The 23,742-nt window shown below is 46.4% G+C and overlaps 1 pseudogene; it reads right to left on the bottom strand.

Annotated features, from left to right (window-relative positions):
- Window positions 1–1,500: 1,500 nt before the first annotated feature.
- LOC123182792 (uncharacterized) overlaps window positions 1,501–23,742 on the bottom strand; it is a 70,893-nt pseudogene continuing 48,651 nt past the window's right edge.

The following is a 23,742-nucleotide window of genomic DNA, read 5'->3' as shown; positions in this document are numbered from 1 at the left end:
ATATGACCGAGGTGGAAAACTGTGGAGAAGGGCACCACACACGGCTAAGACAAATCTTGGAGTGCCTTTGGGGTGTCCCCATGCCCACGTACATAAAGGAGGGGGGAAGAGCAGGCCGGCCTAGGAGGGGCGCGCCTATAGGGGAAGTCCAACTAGGATTCCCAATCCTAGTTGGAGTCCCCTTCCTTTTCCAAAAGGGGAGAGAGGGAAGGAGTAGGAGAGGGAGAAGGAAAGAGAGGGGGGCGCCACACCCTCCCTAGTCCAATTCGTACTTGCCATGGGGGGGCACCCCTTGAGGCCCTTCTCTCCTTTCTCGTATGGCCCATTAAGGTCCACTACTCCCCCCGGCGAATTCCCGTAACTCTTTGGTACTCCAAAAAATACCCGAATCACTCGGAACCTTTCTGATGTCCGAATATAACCTTCCAATATATTGATCTTTACGTCTCGACCATTTTGAGACTCCTCGTCATGTCCTTGATCTCATCCGGGACTCCGAATAACCTTCGGTACATTAAATCACATAACTCATAATACAAATCGTCATCGAACGTTAAGCGTGCGGACCCTACGGGTTCGAGAACTATGTAGACATGACCGAGACACATCTCCGGTCAATAACCAATAGCAGAACCTGGATGCTCATATTGGATCCTACATATTCTACGAGGATCTTTATCGGTCAAACCGCATAACAACATACGTTGTTCCCTTTGTCATCGGTATGTTACCTGCCCGAGATTCGATCGTCGGTATCCTCATACCTAGTTCAATCTCGTTACCGGCAAGTCTCTTTACTTGTTCTGTAATGCATCATCTCGTAACTAACTCTTTAGTCACATTGCTTGCAAGGCTTATAGTGATGAGAATTACCGAGAGGGCCCAGAGATACCTCTCCGACAATCCTAATCTCAGTCTATGCCAACTCAACAAACACCATCGGAGACACTTGTAGAGCATCTTTATAATCACCCAGTTACGTTGTGACGTTTGATAGCACACAAGGTGTTCCTTCAATATTCGGGATTTCCATAATCTCATAGTCATAGGAACATGTATAAGTTATGAAGAAAGCAATATCAATAAACTAAACGATCAAAGTGCTAAGCTAACGGATGGGTATTGTCCATCACATCATTAAATGACAACACATGTCTATGGCTAGGAAACTTAACCATCTTTGATTAACGAGCTAGTCAAGTAGAGGCATACTAGGAACACTCGTTTTATCTATGTATTCACCCATGTATCAAGTTTCCGGTTAATACAATTCTAGCATGAATAATAAACATTTATCATGATATAAGGAAATATAAATAACAATTTTATTATTGCATATAGGGCATATTTCCTTCAATAATTACTAGATTAAAGTGACAACACACTTCGCCTTCAAAATAACTTATCCGACAATCCAAGAAACAAAGCATGTTACAACCTAATCAAATTCAATAAATGATCATACATGGTGCAATTATACAAGATAACTTATGACATCTATCAACCACCCTCCATCACCATATCACCAGCTGCAAGCTTATGGCTCGAATGACACCGTGCGCAAGGCTCCAGGACACTCAGCTTAGCTGTAGGCGGGACTTGATCCTCAATAAACCTTCTTATAGCCACGATCGCTCTAGAGGCTTCCTTGAAAACAGTCTCACTAATGGGCCTACACTTATTTTCCTCGAGAACAGTCTTGCTAGTGGGCCTACACTTATATTCACCACAACACCTATCACTACCATCAAGGGTGTCCAACACAAGCAGTTCAAGTGAGACTGCCTTGTTGACAATGCAACGTGTGAGCTCAATCAAGCTCTTTGCAGATTTGAACCCTATGATCTCCACACGTTTGAGTTTGAGGCAGACATGGCGGTCTTTGGGCAGCTGCCTCAAATGTAGTGAGGAACCTCCAAAAATTGATTCATGATCCACATATTCCTTATCCTTAGATACCTGAATGAAGATGGAAAAAAGGTAATTGAATAGATGGACGGACCCAACTGACTAACCAACCCCAACAGAATGAATGAACAGTGACTTACATCCAAGAACAAAGTCTCCAAGGAAGGAGATGCATCCAAGAAAGAAGCTAGGTGAAAATAATCATCGGATTCCGTAATTTGAATATTCAGGTGCTTGAGGTGGATGAATTTGGCAGGCAGCATTGGTGTATTAACCACCTGCACAACAAATACATGTCATCTTCAGATTATTAACAAATATCTCATCCTAAATAAAGTCTTATGAGTAGTATTACCTCATCCTCTGAACCTATTTCAAGAGTCTCAAGATTTGGCATAATGGACGGCAGCTCGGCAAGAGCATAACCGATGACGTTGGGAAAGCACATGCACAAGTCCTTCATGCGCAATGCTTCTGAGAGTGAGAGTTTTATATTTTCTCCACTAGCGTAAATGCTGGAGAGATTTGGAGCTTTGCACTCTATCAATTGAAGCATCCAGCATGAACAAACACTCAGGCAACTAAGCCGCTGCAGCATGCAAGGTATCTTCAGGAAAGTTATCTCCTTGCAATCATGAAGTTTCAACTGCTCCAAAGCAGGGGAGTTGGAAAGAAAGCACCCTACTTCATCCCCAGTAATACGCACAGAACAAAGATGGAGAGTTGTTAGGCTTCTCAAGGGGCCAAGTTCAGCCATGGGACGGAAGGCACTGCGGTGAAGTTCAAGATACCGAATTGAGTTTCTAACTCCATCAGATAAAAGTGAGCATGCGAAGTTGTACTTTTTATATAGTACAAGGGTGAGCTCCTCAATCCCTGGTGTGACAGCAAACTGGAGCCAATTGTCGATATAAGGCAAGGTACGGTCATCATCAAATATATCAAGCTCCAATGTCTTCAAGCCAATTCCTGAGTGGTTTCTAATTATGTTGTCAATTTTGCAGCTAAAATTTCCTCCACCTCCCTTGGACTTGGAGCAAAGCTCAGTCCAAGGTGAGGTTGGGATGACACCTCCAGGAATGTAGAAAGGCGCGAGAAAGGCAAGTAGCACGAGAAGCATCACACATTGGCATTAGGGAATGTATACGATGCCAGATGTCCTGCATGCAATGGAACTCCAATCATCAGAGAAAGAAAACCAGTAGAACCACATGGAGTATTGCCTACCTCAAGTAGCTCTCTGTATAATTGCACATGGTGGCCTGGGAACCCCAAGTGCTCGTTTTGCAATGAGGTTGAGTCTTCCAAACATTTATTTTTTGCCTGCCCGGTTTCTAGAGTAATTTGGAGATGTGTTGGAATGGCTTTGGGAACTGACTTGTGCCCGAATAGTTACTGGCAATATTTCTCTTGGTGCAACACCTTCCTCCTTGCTAGAGGAAAGTATTATACTGTGGGTCTTGCTGCTGTTTGTTGGGCGATCTGGCTTGCTCTAAACCGAGCAAGTTTTGAGAAAAAACAGATTAATACTCCCTTTGAGATTGTTTTCTCCATGGTTTCCTTTTTGCTGTACTGGGCAGGTTTACAATAGGAAGAAGGGCTCAAGGAGCTGCGAAGCGGGGCGGAGATGGTCAGGTCGAGCACAATGCGGCTGATGAAGATGTGCGAAGCGGCGAGGAGGCCAATCGAGGGAGAATGATTGTGCAAGCTTGGCTTCGAAATGCTTATGTTGGGTCAAGATCTGGCTTTTCGTGCTTTTGCCTTTGTGTGTTGGTGCCTGGTTGTAATAGACTTTTAGTGTTGATTTTGAACTATGGTGTTGTCAGGTTTTCGCCCCATGGTGTTCGTTACGATGACGAGCGAACGCAGCGGGTTTCCTGGCAATGCTCGAACTCGCTGTACTTCTTTCCCTTTCCTCCTGTTGTTCTCGGAACTTTGTATTTCCGTTCATTTGCAATGGAAAGGGGTCATGCCCGGTTCGAAAAAAAATTGCACATGGTGCGCTGTATTACATAGGTAGATGGTGCAATTGATGTAACAGTAGTAGTAAACTTAGCATTGCACGGAGAAATTTTCTAGACAGTGTTACTAGTTGTTTTCTGACAACTATGGTATCTATTCTTAACTGCATTAGAGCACAGAGTAATCAATGATACAGCTTTCTGTGCATTTGTGTCAACCAAAATGCACAGTGATGTATTATTGTGCAATAACATGTTATAAACTGGTCAGCGTAGCAATGAAACAGAACTATGCAACTTCTGCATTGGGTACAAATAGAATACCTAAACTAACAGAATCCCATGAAAGAGAATCAAGAAGTTTTGCTAAATACGATTAAATAGAAAAGGACATCATGAAATTACACACAATTCAAATAGTCATTTGTTAATCAATGTCCTAGCACGAATAGTGAATCCGAAGGATAAAATTTTCTATCTAGACTTAATATGCCTCACAGGAACTTTGTTACGACACAACATTTTAGCATCGCAACACTAAGAGCATCTCCAATAGGTGATGTAGATGTATAAATAACTGATTTTTTCCATCACTTTGTCCCAAAAACTTGCTCCAAAAGATGATGTAGATGTATAATTTTTTACTCAGATTTTGCTGTAGATGTAAAATACGTCACTTGGTGATGCAAATTTGCATCACCAGCTGCCGCCCAAGCAAAACACCAGTAAAAGCCTGCACGCCCAACTACCTCTGGAAAGTTCCCGCCGCAGCCGCTCCTCCACCCTGGTGGCCACTGCCGCCACTCCGCCGCCTTCCCCGGGCCCCGCCGCTTCACCCTGCCAAACCTGGAGGACCGCCGGAGCCCCGGCTGCCCCGCCAGTGCTCGATCCCGAGCCGTCATGGCCATCTCCGCGAGCCCCAGCCCCCGCCTCAAATCTCGCATCAAGTTTGGTTCAAACAGAAGCAGGTGACCATACAGACATAGATGCAAACTGAAGAACAAGATATGTAGCATTTTTCTAGTACTGAATGATCTACCTCTGATGTTTGGTGGGTGGACTCAGGTATATGGTCACATGCTTTCACAGTATTGAAATAAGAACTTAGACAAAGTGTGCAATAACATTTTGCAGTGTCTACACTCGTGTAAGAACTCAAAACTAAGCTACAATCAATTATTCATAGCTGAAACATGTTGTTGCTGCAAGCTTCCGAACCTGATAGAATATTGTATTCACTGTTTGGTAACCCCTTTGGTGCATTGCAGGTTGTGATTATGTTGTTCATTGATAAACAAAATTATTGTGTGCTCTTAAGTCATCAATCAAGATTTGTACCTCGAATATGGAGTTGTCTTGCTGGTTTAATATAGGTGCAAAATAACTCCTCTTATCTTATTTACCTAAATTCATATATCTTGTGCATATTGTTCTGTGTTTAGTTGCATTCTCTTTTTAATTTTAGAGTCTGTTTTGGATCGAATAGAGGGAATTAAAGTTGTTGATTCAGCAACTATAAACTATGACGACTTTATGTGGCGAACATCATCCAAATTGCAGTGAGGGCCAATTTAACAGATCATACTTTGCATTTGTGGCCACTGCATAAGTGGTGCACTTTGGTGTTTGATTATGACGTGTGTTATGACCAGCATATTAGGGGCTTAGCCCAGTGGGTTATGGCCCAAGTATCTTAATCATTATTAGGGGCTTAGCCCAATTTATCTTATCGTATTAGGATTGTTTGCTTAGAAGTCAAGTAAACCTCTCTATATAAGGGGAGGAGATGTATCAATCTAATCAGACAAGAAGCAATCAATATTTGCTCGGCTTCCCTTAGGGAGCCGGGAGACCTAAACCCTAGCCGCCTCTTATGCCCGCCGCCGTCGCACCAGCCGCAAGGACGGCGCCCAGCCGCCGGCCGCCGCGCAATCTTCTCCGACCTCCTCCCTCCTTCCCTTACAGGCTACGCCCTAGACCGGGTAGAACCCTAGTTTCCACCAATTTGGTACTTCGTCATCCCCACCCACGCCGCCCCTGCCCATCATCACCACCGCCCCGATGACCACGGCCGGGTCCCCAACGCCGCCGGCCCCGATCACCTCCGCGCCGCCGGCTCCAGTCACCTTTGCGCCATCGATGATTCCTGTCTTCACGCCGGAGGAGATGTCCAGCACCTTGCGGGACCTCGTGACGGCCGTCCAGGGCATCACCCTATACCTGGCCGGCCCGCAGGCCACCCCGCCGGCTGCGCCCCCCACCTACAGCCATCCGGCGCTGCACTGGCCGATCCAGAACACATCTGGCCCGAGCGGGATGCCCCTGCTGCCGTTCCAGGTGGGACACACCAGCGGGCCCCCGTCGCTGCTGCACCTACAGCCGCCCTCAGCCGCGACCCAGCTCTGGCTGCCATAGCCGTCCCAGGGCGCGCCTGCAATTGGCGGGACACCGCTGCTGCCATTCCAGGCGGGGCACCACAGCGGGCTGCCATCGCCGCTGCTGCACCTGCAGCCGCCCCTAGCTGCGGCTTCCCTCTAGCCACAGTGGCCCCCTACTGCGACCGCCGCTACCGCCGCGTCGGCCCATTCTCCACAACAGCCGCTGCAACTCCATGCGCCACCTCTACCCAACTCCGGACTGCCGCCACCGGCCGGCCTGCCGATACATCAGGTCCGGTTCCCGCCCTCCCCATCGCCACTACCAGCTTGGGCGACTGGGTCTTCACCATCGCTGGTCTACACCATGGCTCCGAAGCAGCCGCCCCGTTTCTGCAGTTCGCCGGGCCATCCGGCTCCGCGGGTCCCTACCCGGAGTACTCCGACCAGGCGCCACCCGCCTCGCTGCTCCGCACCTCCGAGCCAGCTCGACACGGCGCTCCGACCCAGACACCGCCGCGGTTCACCAAGATCGACTTCGCCACCTATGACGGCACGGAGGACCCCCCTTAACTGGCTCAACCAGTGCGGCCAGTTCTTTCGCGGGCAGCGCACCCTCGCCTCGGAGCACACCTGGCTCGCCTCTTACCACCTCCGCGACGTGGCACAGACCTGGTACTACGCCCTCGAGCAGGACGAGGGCAGCATGCCCCCTTGGGAGCGCTTCCGCGAGCTCTGCCTCCTTCGTTTTGGGCCCCCGATCCACGAGGGCCGCCTGGCGGAGCTAGGCCGCTTACCCTTCCCCTCCATGGTTCAGGACTTTGCCGACCGTTTCCAGGCCCTGGCATGCCATGCGTCGGGCGTTACGGCGCAGCAGCGGGCCGACCTCTTTGTCGGCGGACTTCCAGATCACATCCGCATGGACGTGGAGCTTCGGGGACCCTAGGATCTCCAGGCGACCATGTACTACGCCCGTGCGTTCGTGCACTGCGCGGTGGCCGTCCAGCAGGAGTCACCGTCCCGGGCCACTAGGTCGCTACCCTGGCCAGATCCCGCCCAGGGTCGGCCTGCTTAGGCTCCCACGGCACCCCTCGCCGCGACCACGGCGCGCCCATTCCGCCGGCTCACCTCGGTCAAGCTACTCGAGCGTCGCCGCCAAGGGTTGTGCTTCAACTGCGACGAGCCCTACACGCCCGACCACGCGTGCCCGCGACTCTTCTACCTGGAGGTTGCATACTACATTCCGGAGGACGCGTCGCCGCCGACCTTGCCGCCCCAGCTGTCGTGAAGGTGTTTGACGCTGGTTGATCACCTCGAGGAGTTCAGCAAGCGCTTCCCCACCTTACAGCTTGAGGACGAGCTGTTTGTGCAGGTGGGGAGAAGTGTTATGACCAGCATATTAGGGGCTTAGCCCAGTGGGTTATGACCTAAGTATCTTAATCATTATTAGGGGCTTAGCCCAATTATCTTATCGTATTAGGATTGTTTGCTTAGGAGTCAAGTAAACCTCTCTATATAAGGAGAGGAGATGTATCAATCTAATCAGGGAAGAAGCAATCAATATTTGCTTGGCTTCCCTTAGGGAGCCGGGAGACCTAAACCCTAGCCGCCTCTTGCACCCGCCGCCGTCGCACCAGCCGCAAGGACGGCGCCCAGCCGCCAGCCGCCGCGCAATCTCCTCCTCCCTCCTCCCTCCTTCCCTTACAGGTTACGCCCTAGACCGGGTAGAACCCTAGTTTCTACCAACGTGAGTGGTGACCAGAATACTAATTAACCAATAAGTCCAACGTTTTAACCCAAAATTTTCTAATTAGTTAGTTTGGTGGCATCAACCTGAAATTCTTTTTGTTCAGCATGTATCCAAGGTTGACGAGGATACTGAGAAATTGGGATATTGTTTTCCAGAAATGTTGTTGACTTGAAGATGGATCCTGGATGTTGCATGAGCTGTAGATCACAACATGAGTTGGCTCCTGCTTTTGCTAAAGTATACAGGGCAGTATCTAAGATCAACGGGTATATTATGCGCTACTTCATGCGGCATTTCTGAATTTGATGCATGTTTCATCTATGAATTTCATCGCGGCTGCGTCGCAGGTGTTCTGGTTGGCGTTCTGATAGATGGCAACTGGCTTTGTTCCGTAGATCCGTGTGATCAGCAGAGTGTGTGGCTGCGGTGGAAGCCGTCCTCCAGTAGGCCTGCAAGGCAGTTGTGCTCACACCCTCGCAAGCTCCCTCCTCCAGGCTTCCGTTCATTCCAACCCCGACGTCGTCTCACCTCTCCTTAATCTCACATCAACGTAGCTTAGTCCACGCCATAGCATGCAGCTCTAGTTCTCCATTGTTGGGTCGTTGGTCTTCTTGTGGACGTTCCCATGATGGGTGTTTTGGTAGATAGAAAATTGCATTTGCTCCGTAGCGAAGCACATGTGTAATACATATTTTCTTAAATTTGAATATACCTCAATCTTTCTGTGCCATTGCAATGCACAGACATATGTGCTAGTCATACTTAAGCTATTAAGACTGACCATTTTTCATACTCTTATCAAACAAATATGCATGGTTAACATGATTAGGACTGCTCAATCTTATGTTCTAATCATCCATACTTGGCATGGCTCCCAATTGTTGTATCAGGGATCACATGTTACAATTATTGGACCTAAGAGGGAAATGGAATTTATTGATGCCTCCCATGCCTTATGGCCATTGCCGAACATAAAAATGCAACCATCTTGCTAGGCTGTATTTTTTGAGGAAGATTTAATGGTAAGTGCATCAATACAGAAGCAGCTGACAATAATTTGAGATACTCTCTGCTTAAAGATATATGTTAAATACATATTTACGGGGAGAAGACAAATGCAATCTCAATATGTTTAAGAACAAGTGCTATATAACTGACTTCAGAAAGAGTGGTGGGGCTGTTAGTTCAAGGCTGGACAGCTCACATAAGATCCTAGGCTGTTATAATTATATTGTATGCTTTATCAAATACAACACCTTTACCCAACTACTATCAAACAACATAAGCAGTCATATGTGTCATTGTTAGAGCATCTACAACCACGATTACCTATTCTGCCGCCCTATACATCGGCAGGCGCATCTGAGCGTGTCCGTTGGCAGTGCCCAGACAGAACCCATTTTGCTCCCTCAATAACCACAAACCACAAAAGTCAGAACCCTATTTCATACAAACCCATGAATAGTACGTACTCCCTCCGTCCGGTAAAGAGTGTACATTTGGCTTCAATTTTTTTTCACAAAAGAGTGTATTTCTATCTTCTCAATGCACTTTAAAGTAGAAAAAAATACTTCTCTCTCATCACACGGTAATCAAGACCAATAGCAATCTACACATGGTCTTCTTAATTTCTACATGCACTTAGCTCATTGGGGGTTGGTTAATTAAAGAGGAGAGAGATGTTGGCTTTCACTTTTCCAATGCATTTTTAATTCACTCCATAATTTGTCCTAAATCTCTATATGTACACTCTTCACCGGACGGAGGGAGGAGATCATAGGAGATAGCATAAAAACTTAGCAATTTGGACATCGGACATCGCATTAGTTCATCCAAAAGGGCCCATGTAGTTCAAATTCAACCTGAAATGAAAATAAAAACAACTAAAAGATAAACATAGCAATGGGGGCTGCCGGAGTTCACCACTTCTTGGCAATACACTAGGAGGGGTCGATCAGGCAAATCCCAAAGCTGACCCCCGAACAGCTGCCGGACTACGTCTAAGGATGCCTAACCACCGCACCGATCATTCGGGGGGACACTGCGAGGTGGGTAGTTTATCTGGGGCCTTGCCCTTGCGGTCGGCGACGCGGCAGTCAATCTCCTCCGTGTACGCGTCCGCGGCAGGAGGATCGTCATCATCGTCCTTGCTGGTGGTGCGACTCTCCGACGCCGAGGAGATGTAGCCAGACAAGCGGCAGATGGCGCGGGCCTGCTCCCCCATGTGCCATGCCGCCTTCGCCTTGGTGCTCCCTGTAAGTGCATCTAGTGCCACCCCTAGTTGGTTTTGGAGTATTGACGACAAACCTAGTTGAGGGACTAATGTGTTTGTGAGAATTGCAGGATAACACAGGTAGAAGTCCCTCATTGATTCGGTTTTACTACCAGAGATGACCCGTAAAAATGTATGAAGACATTGAAGTCAAAGGTGGTATATGAAGATATTCACTTTGAAGACTATGACAAAAGAAGACACGTTATGAAGCCTATGGAGCTCGAAGACTTAGATCTTTCGTAGTTCTTTTTCTTTTGTGTTGAGTCATAGGAACCACCGTACTATTAAGTGGGGTCCAGGAGAACCAGTCAGAATGACTGAAGTGATGCCTAAATCAAAACCTATGTCTTTGAGTGAGGACAATGAGAGCGAATCTTGTCCAGAGCCGGATAAGTCAGCTTTGCTTGTAGCCCAAGTAAAGTTGCCATGAGAGTTTGAAATCTGACCGTTGCGACACGTGTCAGTTCCTTAGTGACCCAGGGTCATTTCGGACAAATCAGGTCGGGTTGCCAAGTGGCTATAAATAGCCCACACCCTACAACCATAACGGTTGGCTACTCAGATTTCAGTGCACGGCTTTTGTCGTTTGAGAGCAACCCACCTCGAAGCCTTTGAGAGAAAATTCCTAGCGAGGAGAAAAGCCCTAACCACCCAGAGCCAGAGTAAATTGGGCATCACTTAAGTCTTCTTGTCTGTGTGATCTGAAGACTTATTACACTTGAGGACTGTGAATCCTCCAGACGGTTAGGCGTCGCGTTCAGAGCATCCAAGAGACATTGTGGATTGCCAGTGAACGAAGTCTGTGAAGGTTTGGGAGTCTACCTTGAAGACTTTCCAGAGTGATTGGGCGAGGACTATGTGACCTTAGCTCAAGGATAATACGGTGAGGACTTGGTGTCCTGAGCTGCGTGTTCAGGACTGGGTGTCCGGGACTGTGTGTCCTAAGGTTTAAATACCTAGCCGCTCCAACCAGACGTACAGTTGTCACAGCAACTGGAACTGGCCCAACACATCATTGTCTTCAACGAGTCACGGGTTTCATCTTCACTTCCTTTTTCTTACTGTTACTCATTGTGAAGCCATTGCATGCTTGCTCTATCTTTTGTCTTCACAACGTGAATGTATGATCTGTTTGGCTTCATAACTTCTTCCCACCTGATCCTTATTACACTTCAGCTGTTTGTCATTGCGCTTTCACTTTATTGAATACTCGACTATGGCTGGCCTAGTGTAATCTAACTTCCGCTGCATAGTAATAGGCATAATCTTCGTTGTTTGTCTTCATAACTCCCACCTTTTGAAGACTTCCATAAAAATCGCCTATTCACCCTCCTCTAGTCGATATAACGCACTTTCAATTGGTATTAGAGCAAGGTGCTCCCTTGTTCTGTGTGATTCGGTTTAACCACCTGGAGTTTTAGCTATGTCGACCACAGGGATAATCAAAGTCTCCGCTGCGTGCCCGATCTTCGATGGAACTGAATATCCCTACTGTAAGAATAAGATGCGCATGCATCTTGAAGCCATTGACATCGACCTATGGTATGTCGTCGAGAACGGCGTTCCCAAGGCTGGAGAAGGTGTCACTGCTGCTGATGTCAAGAAGTTCACTCAACTGGACTCTACTGCCAAAAATATCATCTGTGGTCATCTGGCAAAAGGTCAGTATGGCCGTGTGAGTGCCTTGAAGACATCCAAGCTGGTATGGGACTGGCTCTCCAAGGTCAATGAAGGCGTCTCAACCCAGAGAGATCAAAGAATCAGTGTTCTTCGCAACCTCTTCAACCGCTTCAAGCAAAATGACAATGAGAATGTCCAGCACACATTTGACCGGCTCACTGACATCACAAATGAGCTTCAGGCCCTCGGCGCCACTGAGATCACCAAACATGAAGTCGTCAAGACGTTGCTGAGATCACTTGATAGTTCGTTTGACATCCTAGCCCTGATGATTCAAGAACGTCTTGATTTCAAGACACTCGATCCGTCTGACATACTTGAGAGGCTCAACACACATGAGTTTCAGCTTTCTGAGAAAAGAGATATCTACAGTCCAAACTATGGGCGAACTCGTGCCTTGAAGGCAAAAGCTGGTTCCTCATCTGAAGAAGAATCTGACAGCAGTTCTGATGATCCTGAAGACATTGGAAGGGAACTTGCAATGCTAGTGAAGAAGTTCCAAAAATTCACCAAGAAGAAAGGCTTCAGAAAATCTTCACGATCAAGCTCAAGGAATGATGAAGCTTCTGCTCATGACTACAAGAAGAAAACATGTCACAAGTGCAAGAAAACTGGACACTTCATCTCTGAGTGTCCACAGTGGGACGATGAGAACAGAAGGAAGAAGAAGAGCAAGGAATATGATTCTGACGACAAGAAGAAGAAGAAATACTCAAAGTCTTCTTCCAAGTCTTCCTCAAAGTCTTCATCACAAAAGAAGAGCTCATCTGGCAAGGCACGTGCATTTGTTGGAAAGGAAATGGATTCAGAGGAGGAGTCCACTTCTGAGGAGGCAGAGGTGGAATCTGAGGAGGAGTCTGAGTCTGGCATTGGGAGTCTGGCTACAGCATACGTCGCCAAGTCCATCTTCAACACTGAAGACAATGACTTCATCACCGACACTGATGCAAATGACAAGAACGACTCCACTCCTACCTACTGCTTCATGGCACGCGGTGCCAAGGTAAACACACGCACTACTCGCTATCAAACATCTAGTGATGATGGCTCTGACTGTGATTCAAAACCCAGCTACAAAACACTTGCTAAAATTGCAACTGAACAACAGAAAGCTATGGAATATATTCAAAAACTGTTAGACAGAAGCGATGATCTGTTGGGTGCTGAAATGACTCGATCTGAATCCTTAATTGAAGACATAAAAAATCTTCACATTAAGTATCAGGGACTTGAAGATCGTCTTGATACTCTCTCAACAACTCATGAAAAACTTTCCTATGATTATCTTCAAAGGAAGCAAGAACTTGAGAAGTTGAGAGCGGCTCATGAAGATCTTCAAAAGGAAAACGAGTCACTTCGCGCCGAACAGATCAGTTCTGCTCAGGAAGGATTTGAACCACCATGTCTTAAATGCATTGAGCGTGATAATGCTACTTTTGTTGCTGAATGTTCCACTGCTACTGCTGTTGCAATATCTTCAACCGTTGATGTGGTAACTAACCCCTCTGCTGAGGATACCACTGCTATTGTTGATAAGAATGCTAGGTTGAAGACATTGCTTGAAACAGGGATGTACAAAAGTCTTAAAGGACATCAGACATTATGTGATGTCCTCAAGAAGCAGATTCTGAATCGAAACCCTAGGAAAGAGGGTGTTGGGTTTGCAAGGAAAATAAATGCAGATGGCTCTTACTGGAAACCTGAGCAGTACCCCAAAACCACATGGGTTGCTGCAAAGGAACTTTCAGCAGATCCATCCAATTTATCTGGCTTCACTTGTGCTAACCCCATTATCATTGATGAATCCTTTGATGAAAACTATAAACTGTTTAAGAATCAGAATGGTGAAGTGTTTGCCAGGTACATTGGTACTAACTGGAGGAATGGACCGCCTATGAAGAAGATCTGGGTTCCGAAAAAGTGTCTGGAAAATCTTCCTGTGAATGTCTTCATGACACCTCACTTGAAGAAGATAAACCTCAGACCAAAGGCTTCATACGGTCCACAGGCTTCATACAAACAGAGGACTCACCTGAGTCACACTAACGCAAATGTTTTGCAGGGAAACCATACTCAGGCATATGAATATGAGAGCGGTTCATCGAACCGTCATGTTCACATGACCAAAAATTATTCTGCTTATTCCTATGAGTATTATTGTCCACCTGCAAGACTGTTTGCTAACGCTTCAAAGCCAAAATTCTCAGATGCTGCACTTATACTTATTGCTTCTAAGCCACCCTTGAAGATGTGGGTGGTTAAGAAAGCTTAACTCTCTTTTGCAGGGAAAGGTCTTCAGCAGAAAAACAAAATCTTCTGACACTATTGCTGGGGACCTTAAAAGTCTTGTAGGGCGCAAGAAAAAATGCCCGAATGGCATCATTATGTACTTCGTTCCTGAATCTCATGCTACTCTCCCTATTAGTCCTAATCTGGATCTAAGTTTTCATAACCCACTAGTTCGTCAAATGTTTTTGCTTCACAATTCTCTTCGTGAAGCCTATCCCCCTAACTGCACTGTAGGGTACGACACCAGCGACTTCAAAGTCTTCAGAATGGATTATTGACAGTGAGTGTACAAATCACATGACTGGCAAAAGAAGCCTTCTTATGGACTCAACCTTACGTCCATCCGACAAGAGCCACATCACATTTGCTGACACTGGTAAAAGTAAGGTATTGGGTCTAGGTAGAGTTGCAATCTCAAAGGATCAACACATGGATAAAGTCATGCTTGTTGAATCCCTTGGCTTCAACTTAATGTCTGTCTCAATGCTTTGCGATTTGAACATGATCGTAATGTTTGGAAAATATCGTTGCCTATTACTAATGGAATCTGACAAGTCTCTAGTGTTTGAAGGGTATCGGAAAGATGATTTGTATGTGGTAGATTTCTCAGCAGGGCCACAACTTGCAGTATGTCTTCTTGCAAAAGCTTCAGAATGCTGGCTTTGGCATCGAAGGCTTGGGCATGCTGGCATGAGGAACCTCCACACCCTTGCGAAGAAGAAGCATGTCATAGGCATCAAGGGCGTCAAGTTCAAGAAAGATCACTTATGCGGTGCCTGTGAAGCAGGGAAGATGACGAGGGAAAAGCATCCTTCGAAGACAATCATGACTACTACACAACCCTTTGAACTGCTCCACATGGATCTTTTCGGTCCCACTCACTACTCAACTTTTACTACTACTGCTTGCCTCTATCGCTTTGTCATTGTTGATGATTACTCTAGATATACTTGGGTGCACATAATTCTTTATAAGACTGAAGTGCAGGATGTCTTCAGACGATTCGCCAATGGAGCTATGAACAATTTTGGCGCCAAGATAAAGCACATCAGAAGTGACAATGGCACTGAATTCAAGAACATTGGCCTTGATACATATCTTGATACCTTGGGCATCACACATGAATTCTCAGCTCCGTACACGCCACAGCAGAATGGCGTCGTCGAACACAAGAACAGAACACTCATTGAGATGGCTAGAACGATGCTAGATGAATACAAGACTCCAAGAAAATTCTGGACTGAGGCCATTGATACTGCATGTCATACAATCAATCGTGTTTATCTTCACAAGCTTCTGAACAAGACATCTTATGAACTCCTAACTGGCAAGAAGCCAAATGTCAGTTACTTCCGAGTATTTGGCTCAAGGTGCTGGATCAAGGACCCACACCACACCTCAAAGTTTGCACCAAAAGCACATGAGGGCTTTATGCTTGGATATGGAAAGGATTCGCACTCCTACAGAGTCTTCAATCTCTTTCATTACAAAGTTGTTGAAACAGTGGATGTGCGGTTCGATGAGACAAATGGTTCACAAAGAGAGCAACTGCCAAATGTGCTAGATGAAGTTCCAGCTAGTGAATCAATCAAGTTTATGGGAACTGGAGAGATTATACCTTCTGAAGCTCATCCTGAAGAAGAACTTATCATCTCAGCACCTGATCAACATGAAGACAATGCTCAGCCTGAAGACATTCCTCCCAACAACGACACAGATCAGCAAGAGCAAAGTCTTCGCCCTGTACATCCTCGTGTTACCAATGAAGTGCGGATTGACAGAATAATTGATAGCATCAATGCACCTGGTCCACTCACTCATTCAAGGGCAACTCAGCTAGCAAATTTCTGTGGGCACTTCACATTCGTATCAATATCAGAACCCAAGAAAGTTGAAGAAGCCTTCATGGAACCTGAATGGATTCAAGCTATGCAAGAAGAGCTTCAACAGTTTGAGCTGAATAATGTATGGGAACTGGTCAAGCGTCCTGATCCACGGAAGCACAACATAATAGGCACCAAATGGATATACCGCAACAAACAAGATGAGCATGGTCAAGTTGTCAGAAACAAAGCTCGTCTCGTTGCTCAAGGATATACTCAAGTGGAGGGCATTGACTTCGATGAAACATTTGCTCCTGTGGCTAGGCTTGAAGCCATACGCATACTGCTGGCCTATGCAAATCATCATAACATACTTCTATATCAAATGGATGTGAAAAGTACCTTTCTCAATGGCAAGATTGAAGAAGAAGTGTATGTTGCACAACCACCTGGCTTTGAAAATCCAAAACATCCTGACATGGTATACAAGCTCAACAAGGCACTGTGTGGCCTCAAACAAGCCCCTAGGGCCTGGTATGACACACTCAAATACTTCCTGAAGAGCAAAGGTTTCATACCTGGTTCCCTGGATCCCACTCTTTTCACGAAGACATATGATGGTGAACTGTTTGTGTGCCAAATATATGTGGATGACATTATCTTCGGCTACACCAATCAGAAGTATAGTGAAGAGTTTGGATATATGATGCAAGAGCAATATCAGATGTCAATGATGGGGGAGCTGAAGTTCTTCCTTGGTCTTCAAATACGCCAACAACGCAATGGCATCTTCATATCTCAAGAGAAGTATCTCAAAGACTGCCTGAAGAAGTTCGGTATGCAAGACTGCAAAGGCTTCACAACACCAATGCCAACCAAACATCATCTAGGTCCTGACGACAATGGTAAAGAGTTCGATCAAAAGGTATACCGCTCCATGATTGGTTCTTTGCTTTATTTATGTGCATCTAGGACAAATATTATGCTTAGTGTTTGCATGTGTGCTCGATTTCAAGCGGCACCAAAGGAGTCGCATCACTTAGCTGTGAAGCGAATTCTTTGATATTTGGCTCACACCCCAACTCTAGGATTATGGTATCCAAAGGGCTCAGAGTTTGATTTGGTTGGATTTTCGGATGTTGATTATGTTGGTGATAAAGTTGATCGCAAGTCTACATCAGGCACATGTCACTTTCTGGGACGATCACTTGTATGTTGGTCTTCAAAGAAGCAGAACTGTGTATCTCTCTCCACTGCTGAATCTGAATACATTGCTGCTGGATCTTGCTGCGCTCAGCTTCTATGGATGAAGCAAACACTTAAGGACTATGGCATTCATCTGAAGCAAGTGCCACTTTACTGCGACAACGAAAGCGCTATCAAGATTGCCAACAACCCAGTTCAGCACTCGAAGACAAAGCACATTGAAATTCGTCATCACTTTCTCAGAGATCATGTTGTGAAGGAAGACATTGATATCATACACGTCAACACTGAAGAGCAATTGCCAGATATCTTCACCAAGCCCTTGGATGAGAAGAGATTTTGCAATTTACGGTGTGAGCTAAATATCCTGGAATCCTCAAATGTCCTGTGATCAGGCACACATCCTAACACTTATGCATATTGATGACTTAGATGTGCAACACACAAAGTAAAGTATATCTTCAATCAATGAAGACATATACTCTAAGTGTGAATACATTAATGTGGAATTTGACTTCGGAGCACCACGATAATTGTGCGCCGTGTCTGGGTCTAATACTTCCTATACGGTGGGTAACGCCACCACCAAACGTTCTATTTTGAAGTGTTTCACTCATGGCGTTACCTTGCAATATCTTCACATTTGGTTTGGCTTTGAACTTAACATGTCTTCATGATTATCTTCACTATGCTGATTATATAGATATATATACATACTAGTGTTCTGTCCTCTACAACATTCACTTATAGCTATGTCTTCTTGGTTGAATCTTTTGAACTAAGTGAATGTGATCGGACCCTAATCTCTTTATGCTTTCTATCTCAAATTCTATCTCTCCAAGTCATATGCATTCTATTGAAACTGCCGAATGTCTTCACTGCGTCCTTGTCAGCAGAAGATAAAGAGACAACCATAAAGTCCGTTTTCAATGCTCATTCCTCCACATAAAATCCGGAGAAGCAGGAAGGACCGCCCGACAATCCAGGCATGCGTGGGACGCGGAACAAACCCAAAACTTCCGCAAACTGGCCAGGCGTTCCTCAGATGCGAATCGCCAGGGGCACTTGTGTAATAGCACAGTGCCGCCCCTGAGCCTATAAATTCACACTTACCGCGGTCATTATCTCCTTCTTCCACCCTCGCACGAACCCTAGCGCCACCGCTAGCACTCGACGACGCCGGCGACGAAGCGCTTCGCTGCCGCAACTTCTCCGACGCCGTCTTCACACCGATCGCGGACATCGTCCTCTCCGCCGTCGCCGTAGGTGTCTTCCGTCGCCAAGTTAGGGCACGGAGGATTGAACTGCTCGGCATCAACTCCCACTTCCGTCTAGCAGTTCCAAGTGTGGTAAATAAAACTTCTTTTTACAGCCCCTTTTGATCTCATGGTTCTATCACTTTCTACCATAAGAAGTTTATCTTCACACAAGTTAGATCTCTCAATCTGCATCTCATAACATGCCTAGTATATTCACTTGTGCTTCATGAAGTAGTTAGATTCCTCACTTGTACTGATCTGTGGGTTCGTACAAATCTGGAACCAACTTCTTATCTATGAGTGAATGTCTTCGCACGATGAGGTCAATGTCTTCTAAACTGATTAATCTTCAAAACCTTCTGAGAATGCATATGACCTCTTCCCCTTCCCTCGCACCTTAATGCTATCACAGGTACATGTCCGTGGGAGAATCCTTCGGTTCTCATAGTCTGCATTCATTTGCAGAATTCCTACAACATCACATAAACTCTCTTGAAGCCAGTTCCTATTGGTCCAGCAAAAGAAAGCCTTTGAAGCCTTTGAAAGTTTTGAAGCCTTTCAAGTTAAAGTTTATGGCTTCAAAAGCAGCAGCAAGGAAGGGGGGCAGACAGAGACGAGAAGGAACTTCCAAAGATCTGCCTGAAGACCTGGCAGAAATGTATAAAACAGATCCTAAAGAGAACTATGGGCAGCGCAAGACTCGAATACAATGGATTCGACGCTATTGGGCAGAACAATGGTTCAAATACCGCTTCATCACCTAGGAGTATGCTGAGAAAAGTGCCATCAGGAGACCATGGGGGGACATCCGTTTCAAGAATCTCATACCCGGGACCAGAGATGAAGCCATTGCTCAAGGCTTCTACCCATGCATGGTCCGAGGACCACAGCCTGATGATGCACATCCGTCGTCACTACTCTGGTGTCGTGACGACAATCTGTTCAAGCGCAACTTCCAGTTTGCTCAACAATCAGCGAAGCTGAACAAGAAGAAATTTGGGTTAGACTTCAACCCTAGTCCCTCCGCACCAAGGGCAGATGGCACACGTGACGCCGAACCCAATATCATCTGTCCGTTTGCCAACCTTGAAGGCCTCATCACCCACATCCTAGTCCAAGGGACTGCCGTGAATGACCCTCCAGCTGACTCTGAGTCTGATGAAGCTCCTGCTGTACCGAAGCCAAAGCAATCAAAGAAGCCAAAAGCTTCAAAGCCGGCCCCTTCCTCAAAAATCTCAAGGGCGAAGCCATTGGCAACTGCACCTCCTGAAGACAGTGTGCAGTCTGAAGACGTATCCCGTGTCTCCAAGCCCCAGAAGGCCAAAGTGCCTCAGCCACACACCGGCAAAGAGCTCACAGCTGCTGCCATCCTGCACAGCCAAGCAATAGATCTGTCAAGTGATGAAGATCTTGGAGATGACGCTCTAGAGCAGCTCATCAAGAGCAAAGAAGAAGCTGAAATCTTCAACAATTTGCCTCTCTTTGATGTCGCCATCATCCACAATTTCATCGATGAATGGTTTGCCTCACCAGACATCAGCTTCGAAGATCTGCAGCTGCCTGTTGGCCTCAGCGTCGCTTTCCAAGGCGGTATTTCTTCAGAACTTGCTATTGCACAACGCATAGTTGAACTGAAGCAGAAAATTGATCATGAAAAGGCTCAGTTCAAGAAGCATATGGCCAAGCTCAGCGTGCAAGAAGTGAAGAGCTTCAAGGCCATGTTGCATGAGCTCAAAGAAAATTTTCTGAAGAAGCTTGCAGAAGCTCAGGGCTCACGTGAGCGGATGAAGTCTCTGGCGGAAAGATGTGTACAAGCCTACAATGAGGCTGAAAAGCGCAAGGCACTTGGGCGTCTAGGCATTGACCCCAAGATGGCCGCGAAGAAGAAGAACAAGAAGCCTGCTATGGCCGAACCAGAGGCACCTAGGCAAGAAGCAGTTCCAATTATCTTCCCAACTGCAACGACTGGCTCAAAGCCAAAGAGCCGGTCAACAGCTTCAGAGCTTAAGAAGACAAGAACTGCTGAGGCTGAAGCAAGAAAGAGGAAAAGCTCTGAAGCCTCTCCTACTGCCCTCAGCAAGAAGAAGAGAAAGATCAAGAAATCTCGGGCTGCTCCCATAGAGCCCTTGATAGTTGAACCTATTGCTACGGTGCACCCAAACGCAGAACGTCAACTGACGGTTCATGAGCCTGCTTCCACAGAGGCTCCCGAAGCTGAAGACATACCAGCAGCCGACCCCATTGCTGCTGAAGACATTGGTCATCAGGACAATTTACAAGATGATGCAGCCCTTCCTCAGTATGAACAAAGCGAGCTCATCAGCATTGGTCATCCTCTGACGCCAATTGCACAAGACGCGTCATGGGCGGATCGCCCTCAAGAGGAAGAAGACTTTGAGGCCCAGCCCACTCCAACCCCACAAGCATCGTCTGTGTTCCGCAGGCTTCGCAAAGGTCCAAGGCCTCAAGTCCAAGCTGAAGACATTCCGGCTGCATCAGCCGAAGAAGAAACACCACAAGAGCCCACTCCAATGCTCCATCAAGAAGAAGTTCTCTAGGAGAACGTGCTTGTGACTGACCCTCCAGCTAGTCAAGCGGAGGAGGAAAATGTTGAGGCTGCCACAACAAATACTGAAGCAAATGTGGAGCCCTCCCCACCAAAAGCTTCAGCAGACAGCAAAGCTACTGATCAAGACACTTCTGTTCCTGGGTCTGCTGCTGGTCCTCAATTTGATTACCATGTTGAGCACAGGCCTCATGTCCAGAAGCCAGTCCCAAGGCTGCCAAGGTTCCCAGGTCCTGCATCAGCACCTGGCTCATTTGACATCAATAGCTTCAAGGCAGACAATACATTTTTCAACAGCTCCAAGAACCCCTATTCAAGGGAAAGGATTTCATCAGATAGGTTCTAGAGCTATCCTCAGCGCAACTACTATTCATGCATACTATACAACCAAGGACGCATCTTCCCGCACAAGCGCCTTGAAGTTGAAGCTATTGCTGGTCTGCCCTGTTTAGAGGAAGCGCTGGATTGCTTCAAGCAAGTGGGTTTGCTGCCGTTTATAACTGATGAAGAGCACTGGAATGAAGAGCTTCTGCTTCAGTTCTATGCCACCCTCCATATTAAAGGATACAACAGAGATCCGAAGACATGGGCCCTGGAGTGGATGACCGGCAATGTCCATCATGAAGCCAATGATGGACATTTGATATCATTGAGCTCACCGGCCTGCCCACTCCTGGCGAATTCTTCGAGGAAGGCTGTCAACTACATGCTGAAGCTATTGAGAGCATATTCCAGCGGACTGAACCCAATATGAGTCAGATGCTCTCAATGATGAAGCCATTGCCCCATGATGCACCCTATCCAACCGAGTTCTTCGTTGAAGACCTTGAGTACCTGCCCAGGACCATATATCACATCATCCGGCGGACTCTCTGGCCCATTAAGGGGCACTCTCCAAATGCAAAGATTGAGGGTGCAATGAAGACTATGATATTCTGCATCCTTCATGGCAAATGCTTCAACGCACAAGATTTCTTCATACGCCAACTTGCAGCGTCAGGCTCAGACTTATTTGGTTTGAAGTTCTATGCTCCTTGGGTGATGAGGCTGATCAAACTGCACTCTGCAATCTCGTATCAGCCCTCAGCCCGAAACCATCGGATCTTCTTGCCAGATGTGGATACCACTGCTGAAGCTATTTATGCAGAGCCTACCAAGCAACCGTTGAGTCTTCAAAATGCAGAACACCAGAGCTTCACTCAGAATGATGAAGGTGTTGAAGCCATCTCCAGGGTGTATCCTTTGGCTGGCACTACACGTGCGCCACACCCTGCTTCAACTGAAGCCACTGATAGTGCAACTGCTTCAAGACCCAAGAAGCACACTCGTGTTCTCACTGACCGAGAGCTTCTTGTGGCCCTTCATCAAAAACAAGATAGGCATCACGACTGGCTAAAGCGTCAGATGAAAAGCATCTTGGTGGATGTTAATTGTCTTCGAAATCTTGCCACCAAGAATGCCTTCGTCACTCATGAAACCTGTCGTCGTACATGGAAAGGGCTCTCAATGATATGCACTGAAGCTGAACTTGAAGAGGATGGCTTCACAGAGCGCTTCAAGTTTGACACCACACCTCCTAGAAGGGCTGTGATGCGAAACACACCATCACTTGAAGACTCTGAGTTTTCTTCATCTGCTGCCACAGTCACTGCCAGAATCATTGATGAAGAAGACAGTGCTACATCACCGCCACCTGCTTCAGCACCTCCAAGCTCCTCTGCACCGCCAAACACCTCCAACGACCCCGCTGCTCCTGGGAACGAATAGACACTCTATGTCTTCAAACCTTTTTGGCCCTTGCTGACAAAAGGGGGAGAAGCATATGGGTTGATAGTCTTCAAGCGGGTCCATATGGGCGGATGCTTTAAGTTTTGTTATATTTTTGCTTCGTGCTTACAACTCTCGTTTTGCTTCATTTGGTTCTTATGAGTTGTAACACTTAAACCAGATGGTCGTCTGCTACTTGTTTGCCACCCTGTTTTGCGAAGATAAATTCCGCATGTGCGACGATAAATTCCGCACTTATCTCATTCTGCAAACGTCCATTTTCCATTATGCATGTCATTATCTTCATATACTTTCACATGCATAGTGGATTGTCATCATAAGCTGAAGTGGATCTACTAAAGTACAACCTGCCATGTGCATTTGCATTCCAAAAGCAAATTAACTTACATGCACATCTTCAGGGGGAGCCCTTGCAACTTATGAAGACAATTGATTATCCTTTACAATTTCACAGACTATATTCCCCGTTGAAAACTTCAACTAGTTTGTCATCAATCACTAAAAAGGGGGAGATTGTAAGTGCATCTAGTGCCACCCCTAGTTGGTTTTGGAGTATTGACGACAAACCTAGTTGAGGGACTAATGTGTTTGTGAGAATTGTAGGATAACACAGGTAGAAGTCCCTCATTGATTCGGTTTTACTACCAGAGATGACCCCTAAAAATGTATGAAGACATTGAAGTCAAAGGTGGTATATGAAGATATTCACTTTGAAGACTATGACAAAAGAAGACACGTTATGAAGTCTATGGAGCTCGAAGACTTAGATCTTTCGTAGTTCTTTTTCTTTTGTGTTGAGTCACAGGAACCACCGTACTGTTAAGTGGGGTCCAGGAGAACCAGTCAGAATGACCGAAGTGAT

The sequence above is a fragment of the Triticum aestivum genome, chromosome 1A (genome assembly GCF_018294505.1).
Source record: "Triticum aestivum cultivar Chinese Spring chromosome 1A, IWGSC CS RefSeq v2.1, whole genome shotgun sequence".
NCBI classification, from domain to species: domain Eukaryota; kingdom Viridiplantae; phylum Streptophyta; class Magnoliopsida; order Poales; family Poaceae; genus Triticum; species Triticum aestivum.
The sequence above is the reverse complement of the archived record's forward strand: the minus strand, read 5'-3'. Positions and strand labels throughout refer to the sequence as shown.